This window comes from Lithobates pipiens, unplaced genomic scaffold (genome assembly GCF_037356315.1).
Source record: "Lithobates pipiens isolate NorthernLeopardFrog02 unplaced genomic scaffold, aLitPip1_a1.2 Scaffold_30, whole genome shotgun sequence".
Taxonomy (NCBI): Eukaryota; Metazoa; Chordata; class Amphibia; order Anura; family Ranidae; genus Lithobates; species Lithobates pipiens.
Window position 1 is genome coordinate 42492990 of NW_027507791.1, and position 21840 is coordinate 42514829.

The 21840-nt window shown below is 42.6% G+C and overlaps 1 protein-coding gene across 1 annotated transcript in view; it reads right to left on the minus strand.

Annotated features, from left to right (window-relative positions):
- Window positions 1-14294, minus strand: part of PEA15 (proliferation and apoptosis adaptor protein 15) — a 105972-nt gene extending 91678 nt beyond the window's left edge. The window contains exon 1 of the mRNA XM_077464095.1: window positions 13949-14294. The gene's annotated coding sequence lies outside the window, so the exon portion shown is untranslated. The remainder of the gene's footprint in view (window positions 1-13948) is intronic.
- Window positions 14295-21840: the final 7546 nt, after the last annotated feature.

Sequence of the window (21840 nt, forward strand, 5' to 3'; positions counted from 1 at the left end):
ATGCGCCCGCCGTAGGGCGGCGGCTCCCCCCACTCTCATGTGGATGAACATGGCGCCCGTCCCTCTTTTTTTTTTTTTTCTCTCTTCTTTCACAAATAGGTCACTGGCTGATTTTAAGCGCTGCGATTAATGAACCGCTGGCTCTTAAAGGCCCGGCGCTCCGAAAATCCCTTTACAGCCTTTTATTTCATTATATATTTTATATATATATATATATATATATATATATATATATATATATATATATATATATATATATATATATATACATATATGGGTTTTTTTATTTATTTTTTCCTCCTGTTGTTTTGTAATGGGATCCTGAATCCTCCCTCCCCATCGTCTCGGGCTTGTTTCCTGCCGGCTGTGCGGGGAAGGCGGAATACCAGCATTATCGCTACATGCCTGGTTTGCTAATTCTGCGCGGAAGAAGGCCGCGTTGTGTTCATTCATTCCGCCTCGCAGTGGTAACCCTTTCACCGCCGGGGCGGCTTCATTGTCCGCCCGCCTGGGAACTGACGGGGATGTGATGACGAAACACGGGGGGGGGGGGGGGGGAGACGGGCCTGTGTCAATGCAATCCTGAGAAATAAAATCAATCGATCGAAACAATCGATCGATAGATACTTAATTTATTATACGGCTTCCTGATTTAAAGCAGTATTAAACCCAAAAGCAAGCATTTATTACACTGCAGCTTACTCATTCTTCGATGTGATGGCTGCGTTCGTTTTCTTTTTCTTTTCTTTTTGTTTTAGGCTTTCTTTCCTTTATTTTCAGCTGGTGATCCAGCCAGTGAGTCTGTTGTTTTTTTTTCAAAAGAACAAGCTCTCTTACAGATGCGTCGGTTAGTCTACACACCTCCCAACATTTGGAGATGGGAATGAGGGACGCCTACTAACAAATGTATGCAGGCATAGGACATGCCCCCCCTGCCACACCCCTTTAAAGGAGAATTAACCCCCCCCCCAAAAAAAAAGTATTAAATCCACAAGGGCTTCTTTTTTTTTAAACACTACTATTCTTTTATATTGGCTTTTAAAATGTACAAATGCAGCAATTTAGAATGAAAGGTTTAGCTCTGGGAAACACTTTTTGAAAGATAAAAAGTGCATTTTATATACAACTATAGAGATCAGACCAAAATGAGGGGGAACGAGGGACAGAGGGACATTGCTCCAAATCAGGGACAGTCCCTCCAAATCCGGGACAGTTGGGAGCTATGAGTCTATGTTTCCACTTTTGTGCCCCCCCCAAAGTCGCGTGATTTAGAGTGCGACTTTAGAGTGTGCGGCTTTGATCCAACTTTACACTCTCCGGATCAAAGTCGCATTCAAAAGTCACATCAAAGGTAGTACAGGGACCTTTTCAACGATTTTGACTTTCAAAGTCGCGTAGGTTGGCGTTGAAATCAATGGGCTGCGATTTGCCAATGCGACTTTATGTGTCCAAAAGTCGCATGATGAGTCGTATTTAATAAAAAGAAGACTTGAGGCTCCGGTGCGACGCGGGAACCTGTGCGAATCCAGCACGGGTTTCCCCGCATCGCATACGAATCGCAGGCGGTTCGCACTGCCTTATGCAAACCACTGGGAGCGTCAATACAAAGGTAATGACGACCCCCCCCCCAAGATCGGGTCGCATATCGCAGTGCCGACATAATTCAGATCGGCACGACTGACAATTCAGACATAATTCAGATCGCATTGGGGGTTTACGATTTTTGGTGCACACCAAAAAAGAAAAAAGGGTCCTGCACGACTTCGGTCTGAATGCAACGCGAATTCGGGCATACAAACTGTATGGGCGGATTCGCATCGCACAGACATCGCATGTGATTTGCACTGCAGTGCGGTGCGAGTCACATGCGATTATCGCGCAGCGCACCAGTGTGAACCCAGCTTGCAGGGATGAGACAAACCATTTACCCCTGGCGGGGGGGTGGAGGGGGAGGGGTTTGCTTGCAATGATCAGCTTTGATTTCTTTACGTAAAACCTTTCAGGCCCCGTTCTGATATCTCCGTTCTCACGTGATTTGGTGTCGCATAGAGCCAGCCTGTTCGCCCTGTGTGCGTTTGTCACCCCCCAAAAAAAAAATCACCTCCGCAGTTTTTATTTTTTTGCTAAACAAACAAAAAAAGATGGAAAATAAAAAAATAAATAAATACGTTTCATAGTTTGTTAGGAGATTTTGCAAACAGCTAATTTTTCTCCTTCATCGATATGCGCTGATGAGGCGGCACTGGTGGGCACTGATAGGCACAGTTAAGGCATCACTGATAGGCACAGATAAGGCGGCACTGATGGGGACAGATAAGGCGGTACTGATTATCCCTGATGGGTGGCACTGATGGGCACTGATAGGTGTTACTGATAGGTACCTCTGATAGATGGCACTGATAGGCTGCACTGATGGGCACTGATAGACACAGTTAAGGCAGCACTGATGGGGACAGATAAGGCGGTACTGATGGGCTCAAATAAGATGGCACTGATGGGCCCTGATGGATGGCACTGATGGGCACTGATAGGTGTTACTGATAGGTACCTCTGATAGATGGCACTGATAGGTGGCATTGATGGGCACTGGTAGGTGACACTGATGGGCAGCACTGTGTATGAGGCACTGATTGGTGACACTCATAGGTGGCACCGTGGGCACGGATGGGTGGCACTGATGGGCACTGGTAGGTGACACTGATGGGCAGCATTGTGTATGAGGCACTGATTGGTGACACTGATGGGTGGCACCGTGGGCACTGATGGGTGGCACTGATGGGCACTGGTAGGTGACACTGATGGTCAGCACTGTGTATGAGGCACTGATTGGTGACGCTGATGGGTGGCACCGTGGACACTGATGGGTGGCACTGTGGGCACTGGTAGGTGGCACTGGTGGGCACTGGTAGTTGGCACTGTTGCGTACTGCTAGATGACACAGGTGGGCACACTGAGTTCCGCCAGGTGATCGTTTTTTTTTTCTCCTTACGTTGTCAGCACGAGGAAAAAAAATAGGCGATTACCGGCTCTGTTTACATCACATGATCAGCTGTCATTGGTTGACAGCTGATCACGTGTTAATGGGTCGGGGATTGATACCCTACTCCGATCTGTGATCAGCCGAGTCGCATAGATGGAAAGAGTATGGCACAACCTACCAAGACATGGCCGTCCACCTAAACTGAAAACGTGAAACGCGTATATAATAATATAATATATACACATGCACATACACACATACACATATTTTATATATATTTACGTTTTTTGTTTGTATAAAAATAAAATAAAAAATATTAATAAAAAAAATGATATATATATATATATATATATATATATATATATATATATATATATATATATATATATATATATATGTATATATATATATATATATGTATATATATATATATGTATATATATATATATATATATATTTTTTTTTATTATTATTATTATTATTATTTATTTTTTGTATGATACATGATAAAGGGTAATAGTATCAAAACTGTAATTTCTGACTTGATCTATTACTCACTGTTATTTGGTTATTATTAAATATTACAAAAAATAAATAAATAAATAATAATACAGATATAACAGACTGTTATTAATATTGTTATTGCTGTTTTTGTTATTATTATTTTTGTTATTTGTTGTTATTTTTAGTAATAGACTACTATTACTAAAAAATAATAAGGAAAAACAGCAATAATAATATTAATAATAATCTGTTATTATTATTATTTATTTTATTTTTATGTAATATTTAGTATATACTAGTATTGCTGTTATTACTATTATTATTATAGCAATGGCGGCTCCCATCTCCCCGCCCGGAGTGGTTCCCCTTTAAGAAGCCGGCTGGAATGTCGGCCGGGGCTGCAGATTATAGGAGAGTCGGAGGAAACAGATGTTATAATCATAGAGAAGATCCAAGATAAAAAACATCTGGGAAATGGCAGTGTGAGGCCGGATCCATGGGGGGATCTGCTGGGAACCTCAGCCGCCTTCATCCACCCCGCCATCAGTTTTAAGTAGTCTTCCGCTCTCAGAGCTCCAGCCAAAAAAAAGGGGGTTAGACCCCCTTTTTCTTTTTCAGGTTTTTATTGCTGTCTTTGTCTGGTGGGGGGCTGGGGCAAATCACTGCAATGGGGGCACTGACACAAATGAAAACAGAGTTCAAATTTCTGACTGTCTGTGTTTTCTTCTCCTTGGTGACAACCACAACCACCCCTCCCCATTTCTTGTATCAGTGCCACAGAGACAGGAAGTAGGAGCAAATATCCCCTATGGGGGTCACAGACAGAAGTGGAAAAGCAGAAATGTGAACTCTTCCCCACTCTATCCACAACTTAAAAAAAAAAAAAGAAAGAGAATTAAATAATAATAGTAATAATAAAAATATAAAAATAATAATAATAATAAAATAAAAATGATAATAGTAATAATAATAATGAAAATAATAATAGAAATAACATAGATTGTAAGCTCTAAGGAGCAGGGCCCTCTGATTCCTCCTGTATGGAATTGTATTGTACCTGTACTGTCTACTCTACTGTTGTAAAGTGCGGCGCAAACTGTTGGCGCTATATAAATTCTGTATAATAATAAAAATGTTAATAATAATAAAATATAGTAATGTTACAAAAAATAATAAAAATATTCATTAAAAATATATAAAAAAGATAATATAATGATAAAATATAGTAAAAATACAATACCGTAATTTTAAAAAATAAACATAATAATAAAAATAAAAAATAATAATTAATAAAAATAATAATAAAAAACATAAAAATTGTAGTTATAATGATAATAATAATATTAATTAAAAAATATAAAAATTATAATATAATACTACTAATAATAATAATAATAAAAAATTTAAATAATAATAAACATAACATAAAAATGCTAGTTATAATAATATTAATATTAATAAAAAATTAAAAAAATTATAATATAATAATAAAAATACATAAAAATGCTAGTTCTAATAATAATATTAATTAAAAAAAATATAAAAATTATAATATAATGATAATAATAATAAAAATAAAATATAGTAATAATACAATACAGTAATATAAAATTTTTTAATAAAAAATAATAATATAATAATAATAATTAATAAAAATAATAATACAAATAACATAAAAATAATAATGATAATAATAATAATACAAATATAGTAATAACACAATATAGTAATATAAAAAATAATAATAGTAATATAATAATAATAATAATAAAAAAATGTAAAATAAAAATAATAATAAAAAGAACAAAATAATAGTATAATTATAATGTTGATATTATTATTACTATTATTATTATTATGGAGTTGGGCATAAAGTTGCCTTCTGTGCTTTTCAGTAATGCCTTTTTATCCTCCTGTATAGCGACATTCATTCATTGTTGTGGGAGGTGACACGCCATTGGTTACTGGATTTGACAGTCTTCTGTGCTCAGGGCACAGCAAAGCTAAATCCAATCCCAAGGCATCGGGACGCACACAGAAGCTACAAAATAAAGGCAATGCCTCTATACGAGTGGACTTTCTATACGGTATAAGGCAGCCGGGCGGCATTTTTGTCCGCCTCTCACAGCCGGACTACTGAATTATTAAAATATTATTATATATTATAATAATTATTAATATTATATTAATAAATAATTATTTTAGAATATATATGAATTATTTATATTATTTTTAATATAAATATATTTTATTAAAAAATCCAATAATGGGGGAGGGGGTTGGGGGTGTCGTCATCATTCAATGCTGCAATGGTCACAGCCATTGGTCATCACTGGGAGTTATAACGGGGACATCCCACCACTGGGGTCCTGGAGGAATCTAATAAGCCCCCCATATGATGCTTCAATTTTCCAGATCAGACGAGGCCCTTTGAAGCCGATTTATTACTACAATTTACAAATCACAGATGACCCAATCACATGACAATCCTCCGTCACATGATCATCTCTTGCCTCTAATAAGGGACTGAATCTCCCGAGTCATGTGATGTCTGGGCGGGGGTCACACGGTGTTAGGTTGAAGCACTGTGGCTGTTTCTCATCATTAGAGACTGCAGTAAGATAGTCCATGTCTGGGAGACTTAGGAAGATCGACTGATCATTGTGCAGCACTACGTAGTGAGGAGCAGAGCCGCCATATCTAATAATGGCCGCCCCAATGTGAAACGCGTATATTATATATATATATGGTCTGTAGGGAGGAGCAGAGCTGCAATATATAATAATGGCCACCCCCAACGTGAAACGCGTATATAATATATATACGGTCTGTATAGTGAGGAGCAGAGCCGCCATATATAATAATGGCCACCCCAACGTGAAACGCATATATAATATATAAATGATCTGTATGAATGAAATACTTGTATAGCGCACAATGCGAACTGAATCGCCTCTAGGCACTGTAGGAAGGAGCAGAGCCGCAATATATAATAATGGCCACCCCAACGGGAAAACGCGTATATAATATATATATATATATACGGTCTGTATAGTGAGGAGCAGGGCCGCCATATATAATAATGGCCGCCCCAACGTGAAACGCATATATAATATATATATATATATATATATATATATATATATATATATATATAAAATATATAATATAAAATATATATATATATATATATATATATATATATATATATATGGTCTGTATACTGAGGAGCAGAGTTGTCTTATATAATAATGGCCGCCCCCAACGTGAAACGCGTATATAATAATATAATATAATTAGCCAATCACATTCATGTATATATCTAATAAACACTTTATTTTGGGGAAGATTTACACGCGCTTAATTTGTTTTTGGCACATTTTAGTGTTAAAATGTAATAGAAATTAATGAAATGAACAGAATCAATAAAATCATTTAAATGAATTAATTAATGCAATCTAATAGGAATTAATTAATTAATGAAACTAACAGAATCAAATAAATAATTTAAATTCATTAATTAAAGTAATAGAAATTAATAAATTAATGTGATCTAATAGAAATTAATTAGTTAATAAAATTAACAGAACCAATAAAATATTTTTAAGCGTTAATTAATGTGATCTAATAGAAATAAATGAATTAATGAAACTCACAAAACCAATTAAATAATTTAAATAAGTAATACAAAATGAATTATTAATGTGATCTTTATAGAAATTAATTCATTATTGAAACTAACTGAATCAATAAAATAATTTAAATCAACTAATTAATTAATGTGATCTAATAGAAATTACTTAATTCAATAATGAAACTAACAGAATCAATTAAATAATTTAAATGAATTAATTAATGTGATCTAATAGAAATTAAGTAATTAATGAAACTAACAATTAAATAAATAATTTAGATTAATTAATGTGATCTAATAGAAATGTATTCATTAATGTGATCTAATAGAAATAAATAAATCCATGAAAAAAAAAAAAACAGAATTAAATAAATAATGTAAATGAATGAATTAATGTGATCTAATAGAAATTAATTATTTATTGTGATCTAATAGAAATTAGTTAATTATTTATTTAAACTAACAGAATCAGTTAAAAAAATTAAATGAATGAATGAATCAATGTGATCTAATTGAAATAAATTAAATATTGTGATCTAATAGAAATACATTCATTATTGTGATCTAATAGAAATTAGTCAATTATTTATTTAAACTAACAGAATCAGTTAAATAATTTAAATTAATGAATTAATTACTGTGATCTAATAGAAATTAAATAAATAATGAAGCTAACAAAATCAATTGAATAATGAAAATTAATTAAAATGTATTAATTCATGTGACCTTATAGAAATTAATGAATTAATGACACTAACAGAATCAATAAAATAATTTAAAATAATTAATTGATGTGCTCTAATAGAAATGTATTAATTAATGAAACTTACAGAATCAATAAAATAATTTAGGTTAAAGAATTAAATAATGTGATCTAACTGAAAAAAAATTAATTCATAAAACTAATAATATGAATTAAATAAGATAAATGAATGGAATTAATGAAAATTAATAGAAATGCATTAATTAATGTGATCTAATAGAAATAAATAAATGATTGTGATCTAATAGAAATTAGTTAATTATTTATTTCAACTAACAGAATCAGTTGAATAATTTAAATCAATGAATGAATTAATGTGATCTAATAGAAATTAAATAATTAATGAAGCTAACTAAATCGATCAAATAATTAAAATTAATTAAAATGTATTAATTGAGGTGACCTTATAGAAATTAATGAATTAATGACACTAACAGAACCAATAAAATAATTTAAAATAATTTAATTGATGTGCTCTAATATTAATTAATTAATTAATGAAAGTAACAGAATCAATAAAATAATTTAGATCAATGAATTAAATAGTGTGATCTAACTGAAATAAATGAATTCATGAAACCAACAAAATTAATTAAATAAGATAAATGAATGAATTAATTAAAATGAATAGAAATGAATTAATTAATGTGATCTAATAGAAATAAATTAATTAATGTGATTTAATAGAAATTAGTTAATTATTTACTTAAACTAAAAAAAAATCAACTAATTAAATAAGAAAATAAATTAAATAAAATTAAAATAAATTAATAAATTCATGTTTTTATATATATATATATAGTATGATATAATAGGAATTGGATCGTGTCCCAGGTCTGGCCTGTTTACTGTTGAGCGAGCCCGGGCCTCACATGACTGGGCACTTGACCCGGAAGGCTGAGGCTTCCTTAGGGGAGGGGAATAATGAATAGGCAGAAAAATTCCCACCACACATAACAATGGAGCCTCTGGTAGCCACCATTATCCGTGTCACAAACAACGAACAAACAAAAGTCCTGAGGGGGGGGGGGGGGGCGACCCACCGGCAGGTTTATTTCAGGCTCTGTGTCAGAATTCTCAGCTCCGCTCTCGCTGCTGTAAGGGCTGTTATTTCATCGGTGTGACATTACAGAGAGTGCAGCGGGAGAAGTGAGACTCCAAAGTGGTAGGTGGAGGGAGGGGGAGGGGCGCAGTGGGTGATGAAGCCTTCTGGAGTCACCCAGAAAACCAAGATAGGTGTCCATGTGGACTCATCCTTTAACGATGGTATAAAAGGACAGGGCATGCTGGGAGTTGTAGTCCCACGGCGGCTGGACCGAAGCTTCCTGCATCATAGAGCGGAATTATTAGGTCTGATATACAGAATACACCACAATCCTCAGCCTGCAGCCCCGTGGGCGACTTCCCTGTCCTCTCCTCCAGCTACATACCTCAGCACTACCCCATCAGCCCCCAGTGCCTGAAACATGTTACATTATCCTTGATTCTGTTCAGCTAGTCTTGTGATTTACACCCCCCCCCCCCCCCACTGCACAGTTTACACCACCAGTCACAGCTTGAAGCCCTGTATGTGGCCTCCCTGTTCTCTCCTCCAGTTGCGTGTCTCAACCCTACCCCATCAGCCCCCAGTGCCTGAAACATGTTAAATTATCCTTGATTCCGTTCAGCTAGTCTTGTGATTCATCTTGTATCTCCCCCCCCTTCCTCCCATTGCACAATGTATCTAAACAATCCACAGCTTGCAGCCCTGTAGGTGGCCTCCCTGTCCTCTCCTCCAGCTGCATGCCTCGGCCCTACCCCATCGCCACCCCCCCCCCCCCCCCCAGTGCCTGAAACATGTTAAACTGACAACATACGTTAGTTGCCCCGCCGCCCAGAGCCCGGTGTGCATGCTATTACCGAGATCATGACACTAGCAATACTTAAACACGTATCGATCGGCTTTGGAACGGGCGTAGCTCCCGTCGCAACGTAAACCAGGTCTCAAAGCTGCTTTCCGATTGGCTGCTGAGGACTGCGCTTTCGGTAAAAGGAACCAATCGTCTGGGGCGCCTATTTTATATATTTTTTACCCCCCCCCCCATATTGGCTATCGTGCAAATAACAGCCTGGAAGTTAACCCCGGCACTGCCTGATCGTTGGTGGCTCAATTCTGGTTGGGCGTTCTTTACCAACATCGAGTCCTGTCTGAGGTCTTCATCTAATGAGGCCGTATCTGTCCCGCCCCAGGTTTTGGTCCTGGCACAGGGTGGCATCCCGGAAAACCCCCTTTCCACACTGGGGAAGTAGGCTTGTCAAGCTGCCCGCCCCCCCCCCCCCCTCCCCTCCCCCGTCTCCTTCCTCCCCAAACAACACGCCCAAACTTCAGAACGTGACTTCTGGCTAACGGGAGGCCGTCACCATCAGAAGAGCCCCGGGGGGGCGTGATACGGCCGGGGAGGGGAACGGTGCCCTACGGAAAAGCTTTGCACTTGCAGACTCTTTGGGAATTCATTAACGCGGAGGCGAGCGGCGAGCCGTGGTCTGTTAATAATCAGTAAAAATCTGGCCAAGCCCTTACAAAAAAAAAAAGTTCCTTCTACAGAGCAAGTCACCGGATCTTGCCGATCTTCTACCATTGGTGACACCCATCTGAAAAAATCAAGGGGTCGGTGGAGACCAAAATCTTTTTCTAAAGATTCTATTTCTTCATATTTAAGAGGTCTGGCAACTACATGGGGAAGGGGGGGATACAGATTACGTTTACAGATTAGTTGGTTTCAAACCAGGGTAAGAAATCGGCCCAAACTGGTGCCTCTTGGTGAACAGGTCCAACCGTACCAATGACCCGGTCAAATTTACCATCTAATGCTCATCCAGAACTGGTCCAAATTTTATAGTAATAGCCGATAAAACAAGGACAGGCGTCTTGACCCATCACGCCCAACTGTTGCCTATTTCTCTAGGAGTCCAGGTTTACCAGAATAGCTTAATGCACTGGAATGGTGGAACCGGCCCAACCGTAGTGGAATTTTATGGCAAAGCTCCCCAAGAACTGGAAGCTGGTCCAAATTTATCAAAATTGCAGATATCACCAGAACTGGCACCTGACCCACATGCCTGCCCGTTTTCTATTTTCCTAGGGCAGTGATGGCGAACCCTGGTACCCCAGATGTTTTGGAACTACAGTTCCCATGATCCTCATGCAGTCCTCGGTGTAGTTGAGCATCTTGGGAAATGTAGTTCCAAAACATCTGGGGTGCCAAGGTTCGCCATCACTGCCCTAGGAAAATAGAAAACGGGCAGGCATGTGGGTCAGGTGCCAGTTCTGGTGATATCTGCAATTTTGATAAATTTGGACCAGCTTCCAGTTCTTGGGGAGCTTTCCCATAAAATTCCACTACGGTTGGGCCGGTTCCACCATTCCAGTGCATTAAGCTATTCTGGTAAACCTGGACTCCTAGAGAAATAGGCAACAGTTGGGCGTAATGGGTCAAGATGCCTGTCCTTGTTTTATCGGCTATTACTATAAAATTTGGACCAGTTCTGGATGAGCATTAGATGGTAAATTTGACCGGGTCATTGGTACGGTTGGACCTGTTCACCAAGAGGCACCAGTTTGGGCCGATTTCTTAGGTTCTCCATCACTGTCCTAGGGAAACCAGTCTGACTTTACCAGGACAGCCTCCTACACCGGGGACGGTGGACTGGGTCCAACTGTACGAGTGACCTAATCAGATTTAATAGAACATGTCTCTGGAGTCGACCCAAACCTACAACAATCACTGGTAAATGGTCCAAAATTCCATACCTGACCCACATATCCGCCCGTTGCCTATTCCCCTGAAAGAACTGGTCCAGATTTGCCAGAACAGCCTACTACACTGGTATGGAGGTCCAATCATATGAGCAACCAGGTAAAACTTGATAGGAAGCTTCTCAGAGAACATGGAGCCGGTCCAAATTTATGACAATTTCTGATGGGACCAGCATAGGCATCTGACCCAATTGGTTGAGTTTACCAAAACCATCTACTACAGCAGAACTTGCCAAAATTCCTGAGCATTCCCAGCTATTTAGCCAGAGCTGACCCAAGCAAGGTTGATTTAGTGCACCCACATACTGACCCATCAAATCCAACTGTTGCCTATTCCTCTAAAGAAAGCAGCCCAAATTTGTCAGAACAGCCTACTACACCAGGATGGTGGACCCGGTCTAATCGTACATGTGACCTGGTCCAATGTAACATAAAGCTTTCTCCGATAATACGGAGCCAGTCCATATTGATAACAATTGCAGATAACACCAGAACAGGCACCTGACCCAACACTTCCGAATGGAACCGGTCCAGATTTACCAAAAACTGCCTCCTACACCAGGACCAGCCCAACCCCCCAACTATTTATCTAGAGTTATTTATCTAGAGCTCTAGAGAATTGCCTTATTCTTCCATAGCAACCGGTCCAAAATTTACCATAACCGCCTACTACACCGGGACCAGCCCCAATTTCCAAGAGTTTGCAACTACTTATCTAGAGCTGTCTCCAAGCAATGTTGACCGAGTACATCTGTCTCCTGATCCACCACGTCTGACCGTTGCCTTATTCCTCTAAGAGCAACCGGATCCAGGTCCGGATCCAGGTCCGAATTGACCAAAACCGCCTACGGCACCACCGGGACCAGCCCCAATTTCAAAGAGTTCCAAAGTGTTTCTCTAGAGCTAACCCCTAAGCAATGTCGACTGATCGCATCCTCATCCTGATTCCACCACGTCTGACCCTTTGCCTTATTCCTCTAAGAGCAACCGGTCCGAATTGACCAAAACCACAAACTACACCGGGACCAGCCCCAATTTCCAAGTGTTCCCAAGTGTTTCTCTAGAGCTGCCCCCCCCAAGCAATATCGACTGATCGCATCCTAATCCTGATTCCACCACGTCTGACCCTTTGCCTTATTCCTCTAAGAGCAACCGGTCCGAATTGACCAAAACCACCTACTACACCGGGACCAGCCCCAATTTCCAAGAGTTCCCAAGTGTTTCTCTAAAGCTGCCCCCCCAAGCAATGTCGACTGATCGCATCCTCATCCTGATTCCACCACGTCTGACCCTTTGCCTTATTCCTCTAAGAGCAACCGGTCCGAATTGACCAAAACCACCTACTACACCGGGACCAGCCCCAATTTTCAAGAGTTCCCAAGTGTTTCTCTAGAGCTGCCCCCCCAAGCAATGTCGACTGATCGCATCCTCATCCTGATTCCACCACGTCTGACCCTTTGCCTTATTCCTCTAAGAGCAACCGGTCCGAATTGACCAAAACCACCTACTACACCGGGACCAGCCCCAATTTCCAAGAGTTCCCAAGTGTTTCTCTAGAGCTGCCCCCCAAGCAATGTCGACTGATCGCATCCTCATCCTGATTCCACCACGTCTGACCCTTTGCCTTATTCCTCTAAGAGCAACCGGTCCGAATTGACCAAAACCACCTACTACACCGGGACCAGCCCCAATTTCCAAGAGTTCCCAAGTGTTTCTCTAGAGCTGCCCCCCTAAGCAATGTCGACTGATCGCATCCTCATCCTGATTCCACCACGTCTGACCCTTTGCCTTATTCCTCTAAGAGCAACCGGTCCGAATTGACCAAAACCACCTACTACACTGGGACCAGCCCCAATTTCCAAGTGTTCCCAAGTGTTTCTCTAGAGCTGCCCCCCAAGCAATGTTGACTGATCGCATCCTCATCCTGATTCCACCACGTCTGACCCTTTGCCTTATTCCTCTAAGAGCAACCGGTCCGAATTGACCAAAACCACCTACTACACCGGGACCAGCCCCAATTTCCAAGAGTTCCAAAGTGTTTCTCTAGAGCTGCCCCCCAAGCAAAGTTGACTGAGCGCCTCCACAAGTTCACATGGGTTGAACTTGCCCTCTGTTGACAAGCCCCAGATGTTCAGGGTATGTAAAGGCGAGGGGTGTTTTTTTTTCTTCTGCCTTTGCCGGTGCCGCCGGCAACGCTTCCATGCGGCCACTCCCAACCCTCCGTGCCCAATTCTGACCATCTTTTCAGTAGAAGGCGTGCATCTTTCTTACCGTGTCCTCCTGCTTGAGTCCAAGGGGGTGAAAAAGTCCGCTGGTATCTCAGAGGAAGGTGGCAAGTTGTCTTCTTCGGTCTTCAGCCAAGCGGTGGGGGCTTTCTCCCGGCTCTCCGAGGATGTCCAGAGGGGCGTTGGAACGGCTCGCCGTGCGCCTGTGTGACTCAGCTGGCTCGGTCCTGGCTGCTTTCTCTGCTTGTCTGCTACAGAATTTCCCTTCCCTTCAGACAGAAGAGATTTCAGTGGAGGCTCACTCCACCCTTTTGTACTGAGTGATGTCAGAGTGTGCGTGTAGATGAGTCCTGTGTGTGAGAAGGGAGAGGGAGAGCGCCGGAGATAGGCTTTGTATTAATTGCCACACGCCCAGAATGAAAACGCTGCATCCACCGGGGCCAGCCAGCCGGGGGGGGGGGGGGAGGCACGCCATTTGGGGGGGGGGATTTAAAGGGAAGCGAGAAATACGGAAGAAGCCATCGCTAAGCTGTCCTTAGAAAAAAAAAAAAAAAAGCCATTTGCCTGGCTGTCGTACTGATGGTTGTCAGCTTTATAAGGTATGGGGAACCTCAATTATTGTGGCCCCTGATGTCCCCAAAGGGCCACACATCTAAAATGTAGGGCTTCAGAAGGCTGTCATAGATTGAAGACTTCCTAGAGGAAATGGTCAGAGACTGAGGAGTGGGTGGAGGATGAAGTCATGCTAGGGACATGTTACACGAGACTGTTAGAGGGCCCCATTCACATTTAGCGTAGCGGGAATGGCCGTTTCTTTTTGTGCGCGCATTTTTTATGCATTTTCCCATCCTTGCGCCTGGCAAATGCGTCGAAGAAGCTCCTGCACCGTTTTGGGGCGTAGAGCTTCGTGTGGTGTGTGTGTTTCGGTGTGTTTGTAGCGCCTTGGAATGCGCATTTTGCCAAACGTAGAAGTGCACATCTGTTGGCCGCGTTCGGGGAGCCGTTAGTAACGAATGTGCACCGCGAGTGCGACTTGTGTTTTTCATAAAAAAATTCGCGCATTTCCGTAACGCGCGCGTGAATGTGCGTTCCTGGAACCCACAGATGTGACTATAGCCTTAAGATCCCATTCACCTTTGGCGATTCCAGTTTGCGGCAAAATGCTTGATGAGGGTTTGGACGCTATTATTCTTAATAGCACCCCAAATTTCGTGATGAGGGTTTGGGTGGCATTTTTCTTAATGGCACCCCAAATGCGTGACGGGGGGTTTTGGTGGCATTATTCTTAATGGTACCCCAAATGCTTGACAAAGGTTTGGGTGCCATTATTCTTAGGGCACCAGAAATGCTTGAGAAGGGTTTGGGTGTTATTATTCTTAATGGTTCCCCAAATGCTTCACAAGGGTTTGGGTGCTATTATTCTTAACAGTACCCCAAATGCATGATGAGGCTTTGTGTGCTGTTATTCTTAATAGCACCCCAAATATGTGACAAGGGTTTGGGTGCCATTATTCTTCCTGGTATCAGATTTGGGTGCCATTATTCTTAATGGCACCCCAAATGCTTAAAGGGGTTTGGGCAATATTATTCTTAGGGCACCCCAAATGCTTCACAAGGGTTTGGATTCCATTATTCTTCCTGGTAGCAGATTTGGGTGCCATTATTCTTAATGGCACCCCAAATGCGTGACATGGGTTTTAGTGCCATTATGCCTAATGGTACCCCAAATGCTTGAGGAAGGTTAGGGTTCCACTCCAAATGCTTGTTGAGGGTTTGGGTGCCATTATTCTTAATGGTACCCCAAATGTTTGACAAGGGTTTGGGTGCTATTATTCTTAGACCACCCCAAATTCTTCACGAGGGTTTGGATGCCATTATTTTTAACAGTACTCCAAATGCTTGACGAGAGTTTGTGTGTTGCTATTCTTAATGGCACCTCAAATGTGTGACGAGGGTTTGGGTGCCATTATTCTGCCTGGTACCAGATTTGGGTGCCATTATTCTTAATGATACCCCAACTGCGTGACAAGGGTTTTGGTGCCATTATTCGTAATGGTACTCCAAATGCTTGACAAAGGTTTGGGTGCCCTTATTCTTAGGGCACCCAAAATGCTTGACGAAGGTTTGGGTGGCATCATTCCTAACAGTACTCCAAATGCTTGACGAGAGTTTGTGTGTTGCTATTCTTAATGGCACCTCAAATGTGTGACGAGGGTTTGGGTGCCATTATTCTGCCTGGTACCAGATTTTGGTGCCATTATTCTTAATGGCACCCCAAATACTCGACGATGGTTTTGGTGCCATTATTCCTAATGGTACCCCAAATGCTTGACCAAAGGTTTGGGTGCCCTTATTCTTAGGGCACCCCAAATGCTTGATGAGGGTTTGGGTGGCATTCATTTTAACAGTACTCTAAATGCTTGACAAGAGTTTGGGTGATGTTATTCTTAATGTCACCCCAAATACTCGACGATGGTTTTGGTGCCATTATTCCTAATGGTACCCCAAATGCTTGACGAAGGTTTGGGTGGCATCATTCCTAACGGTACCCCAAATGCTTGACCAAAGGTTTGGGTGCCCTTATTCTTAGGGCACCCCAAATGCTTGACGAGGGTTTGGGTGGCATTCATTTTAACAGTACTCTAAATTCTTGACAAGAGTTTGGGTGATGTTATTCTTAATGGCCCCCCAAATGTGTGACGATGGATTGGGTGCCGTTATTCTTCCTTGTACCAGATTTGGGTGCCATTATTCTTAATGGTACCCCAATTGCGTGACAAGGGTTTTGGTGCCATTATTCCTAATGGTACCCCAAATGCTTTACGAAGGTTCAGGTGCCCTTATTCTTAGGGCACCCCAAATGCTTGATGAGGGTTTGGGTGCCATTATTTCTAACGGTACCCCAAATTGCTTGACGAGAGTTTGGGTGCCATTATTCTTAAAGGTAACCCCAAATACTTGACGAAGGTTTGGGTGCCAATATTCATAGGGCACCCGAAATGCTTTACAAGGGTTTGGGCGCTATTATTCTTAAAGACACCCCAAATGCGTGATGAGGGTTTTCGGGTGCCATTATTCTTCATGGTACCAGATTTGGATGCCATCATTCCTAACAGCAACATCAAATGCCCTGCCATTCTGCCCGCGAGCGTTGCGTGACAAAATTGCGTGGCAATTGTGACAAAACGCGCTTTTAAAAATCATGCTAAGCTTTTTGCCCAAATTTAATGGCATTGCAAGGGCGACTTGCATTCTTCACGCCATTTTCATGCATTCTAGTAACACGCACCGAAATTTTGGGTGGCGCTAAGCTCGTTGCCCCCAAAAAAAAGTAGGCGCTTCTTTTGGGTGACAAATGCGCTTAGGGAAGCCCACATTGAAGTGAATGGACTGTCCTATGTGCGACAATGCGGAATTGCGTGTAAATTATGCTTTAAAAAATCGCAAGCGGGATTTCACGTATCTGAACGTATTCAGCCATGCGCAAAATTGTGCGCTTTTTTTTTTGGTTGCAACATTCAGAAACGCACTGCCCTTTTGCTGGTACACACCCACGTATCTGAGAACGCGCACGTTTTTGAACGCTCCAAATCGCATAGTGCCACGGCAGCACGCGTTTCGGTGTAAGAGCGATTTCTCTAAGGCGGTCTTTTGAGCGCTTTTCACGTGGAAATGCATGCCCAGTGCTGAGGACCGAGCCTTAAAGATCAGCGCTCCCACTTCTGACAATTGGGGCCCAAGGGGCCGCGCTTCCAAGACCAAAGGGCCACAGGTCCCCCCCGGGGGCCCGTGGGTTGCACACCTGCGGCTTGCAGGCTTAGTGAGCCACTGACCTGAAATTCTGACTTCTAGAAAGCCGGAGGACCGGCATGACGGGCGCTTTTCGATCAGAAAATAGCAACCTTTGTAGCGCTCTCTCAGCTCAGGTTTCCTTCAAGCAAGCTGTACCGGAAGACGGGACAATGCTGATCGCACTCTGAAAGTGCTGGTTGCCTGGCTGTCATTCTGATCCTCTGGTTTCATTGCTTTGAGCGGCTCGTTCTGAACAAACATAAGGGCTTTCTGCCTTCCTTTTCGACTTACCCGAACTGAATACCATTTTCAGGCTAGCTAGTGAAGTCAAAGGATCAGCATAACAGCCAGGCAATTAGCACTTTCAAAAACTGCCGCCCCTGAATTTCTTTGCCTGGCATGTTTTCTTCGAAAGGAAACTTGTAGGAAAAAAAAGGAATATGGAGATTGTCTTTGTTGGCCCTTTCCTCCTGCAAATGGCTGTCATGGAGATCCTCTGGATTCAGCGCTTTGAGTGATTCGCTCTGAACAAAACATAAGGAGTTCCCATATTCCTTTCCTGATCTATATACAGCAAATAAAGGACGGGAGTCAAAGGATTGATATAACAGCCAGGCAAAAAGCATTTTTCAGAATGGCTGCCCCCATTCTTCTTTCTTGGCAAGTTTTAATTGAAGGAAACTTGTGGGTAAAAAAGGAATACGGAGATTGTCATCGGTGGAGTTTCCTCCTGCAAACGGCGGTCATGCCGGTCCTCAGGATTCAGTCGTTCCTGTGAGTCCTCAAATATGCAGATGAGGAATTCTGACTTTCCAGATCGGCACACTTCTCCAGATCAAATGGCTGAAGCCCGTGGATTGGCATAGCAGCCAGGCATCTTGTGTTTTCAGAAGGCGGTCAGCAACGGGGGACCCACTGTAATTTTTTTATTTTTAAACGAGAGGAAGTGGCCAGCTCTGGTCTGGTCATGGTGATCCAGCAGCTTCGATACTTTCTGATGCACACGGATCAGAAACAAGTTTGCAAATCTGACAGTTCTGACGTCACTGGCTGCACACTTGCCTCAGGTGGGGCGGAGTGCAGGGAAGGCGGGCATTGATGCCAGGCAAACAGAATTTTCAGGAACAGCATTTTTCATGCGTGCCCGCTCTGTGCGCATTCTTGCGCTATGCAGCCCGGTAATTTCAACAGACTACCCCACGTGCCACAAACACGGCAAAGTAGCGCTTGCCGCATTGAGTTTTTTTTTTGGCGTGTTTTTAAACGACGCGTTTTGACGCATTTGTTTCCTTTTTGGGGTTGGGCGTTTGGGCTGTCTTTAATAGTGACCGGCACCGCAAAACAACGCGTTTCGTAAACCAGCGATTTTGTGCACGTTCACAAAAACTGCTCAGGTGTGAATGGGGCCTTAAGGGGTGCCAACTGCCTGACACATCCCTGAACTCTGCCTGACCTCTGCATGCTGAACTCACAAAAAGTTAATTGAAATAAATCCCTCAAGCGCATTAAATGCCTTTATAATCCCAGATATTACATTGTAAAAATAGCAATGACATCATCACTGTGCTGTGAGCAGGCGGAAAACGATAGGAGGGGGCGGAGACAAGACCGGTCATGCTGCACAAGAAGGGAGAGCAGAGCTGTGGGAGGGGCCCAGCAGGCTCCACCCACGACACAAAACTACAGGAGGGAGTGGAGACAAGACTGCTCATCCTGCACAAGCAGAGAGAGCAGAGCCGTGGGAGGGGCCCAGCAGACTCCACCCACTACAAAAACGAAGAGGAGCGGGCAGAGACAAGACCGGTCATCCTGAACTAGAAGAGAGAGAAGAGCCGTGGGAGGGGCCCAGCAGGCTCCACCCACTACAGAAAACTACAGGAGGGGCGGAGACAAGACTGATCACCCTGCACAAGAAGAGAGAGCAGAGCTGTGGGAGGGGCCCAGCAGGCTCCACCCACTACAGAAAACTATAGGAGGAGGCGGAGACAACACTGGTCACCCTGCACAAGAAGAGAGAGCAGAGCTGTGGGAGGGGCCCAGCAGGCTCCACCCACTACAGAAAACTACAGGAGGGGCGGAGACAAGACTGATCACCCTGCACAAGAAGAGAGAGCAGAGCTGTGGGAGGGGCCCAGCAGGCTCCACCCACTACAGAAAACTACAGGAGGGGCGGAGACAAGACTGATCACCCTGCACAAGAAGAGAGAGCAGAGCTGTGGGAGGGGCCCAGCAGGCCTCACCCACTACAGAAAACTATAGGAGGGGCGGAGGCAATACCAGTCACCCTGCACAAGAAGAGAGAGCAGAGCCATGGGAGGACCTCAGCAGGCTCCACCTACTACAGAAAACGATAGGAGGGGGTGGAGACAAGACATGTCATCCTGCACAAGAAGAGAGAGCAGAGCCATGGGAGGGGACCAGCAGGCTCCACCCACTGCATAAAACTACAGGAAGGGGCGGAGACAAAACCGGTCACCCTGCACAAGGAGAGAGAGCAGCAGTGAGTGGTCTTTTATTTATTTATCTTTATTTATTTATTTATATTTAAGGTCTTTATTTATTAAGCAAGCCAAGATCCAAGGAAAAATACACATGATGTATATATCTATATAAAGAAAATATTTCTTTATCCGGAGTTCAGCTTTAAAAAAACTCTTCCAAGCAACAGGATATGAAATATGACACTGTCAGAGCTCACGTGGATTTTTTTTCTTCCTATTCGCTAGTATCTGCAGTCTTTGAGTTTTCTTCTGTGATTAGACAGCCCCCCTCGGGGTATGTGGTGTAACAGACGAAGACCCTCGCTGCTGCAGCCCTTATAAAATGTTTCCGGATGTCTTTGAAGCTGCGTTGGGCTTTTTTTTTATTTTTATTACTAAATGTCATTAAACGGTCTTGTAGTGATGATTCAGAACATTAGTCAGCAATGCACTTATCAGCGAGCGCCATTAGGATGATGCAAAGGATATGCAAACTCATACACAAACTCATTTTATGGGTCAGGGGCTCAGGAGCTTGGCCAAGGCGGCCCCGTCGTCGCGCTGGCGCCACCTAAAGGAGCGAAGCGGGAGGGACACTTTCTATTTTTACACAGTGATCTTCCATATCTAGGCTATGCGAACGAAATTTTAATATGCCAAGTAATTCACAGTTATATGGAGCGTAATGACAAGAGAGAGTTATGAGTCTGTGGAAAAACAGGTCCAAGGGACAGGCGGATTGCGTGCAGCCGCTCGTTATCGAGGTTCCTGTAGACCGGCGAACGATCCATTTCTGCGACCCGCTTCTAATCCTGCTTATGTGGGCATTTTCACTTGATGAGCAAGTTTTGTACCCCCCTAAATCCACTGATATTGTCCCAATACTTCAGCCTTGAGACCTAAGAGAGACCTGCTAAGTCACAAGAGACTGCCATATTACAAGTGAGAGCTTCCATATGACAAGAGACTGACATATTACAAGTGAGAGCTTCCATATGACAAGAGACTGACATATTACAAGTGAGAGCTTCCATATGACAAGAGACTGACATATTACAAGTGAGAGCTTCCATATGACAAAAGACTGACATATTACAAGTGACTGCCATATAACAAGTGAGAGCTTCCATATTACAAGAGAGAGAGCTTCCATATTACAAGAGACTGCCATACAGTGGCAGCCCGCCCATAGGGGGCACCCGGGCGCCGCCCCCCCCTCCCCCTAGGTGTAAAAAAAACGGGCCCTTTAAGACATTTAAAAAAAAAAAAAAATGTCATTTAACAATTTAACATAGTGTACTGTGGCGCCGGTCACAGTGCACTATGAGAAGCGCCACGTCGATGCAATCACAAGATTGCATCCATGGCGCTTCATTTGCGGGTTAAAAACCCGCCTTGCGGCGCACTGCAGAACGCCGACTAGCTTCCGCCCGTAAAATCACTGTGATTCTACGGGCGGGAGCATTGTCATTCTTAGACAGGCAGGTCACTTCCGGCTTTCGGCTGCTTCACGAAACCCGGAAGTGACGACGGCAGCTCCGTTCCTCAGCCCGAGCGGAGCTGCCAGACAGTGAGAGGTGAGTCACCGCATAAAGGCTTTCTAGTTTCTACTTTGTTGAGAATGTTCATGCATTTAGCTGAATGAATGGAAAAAAAGCTTTCACAG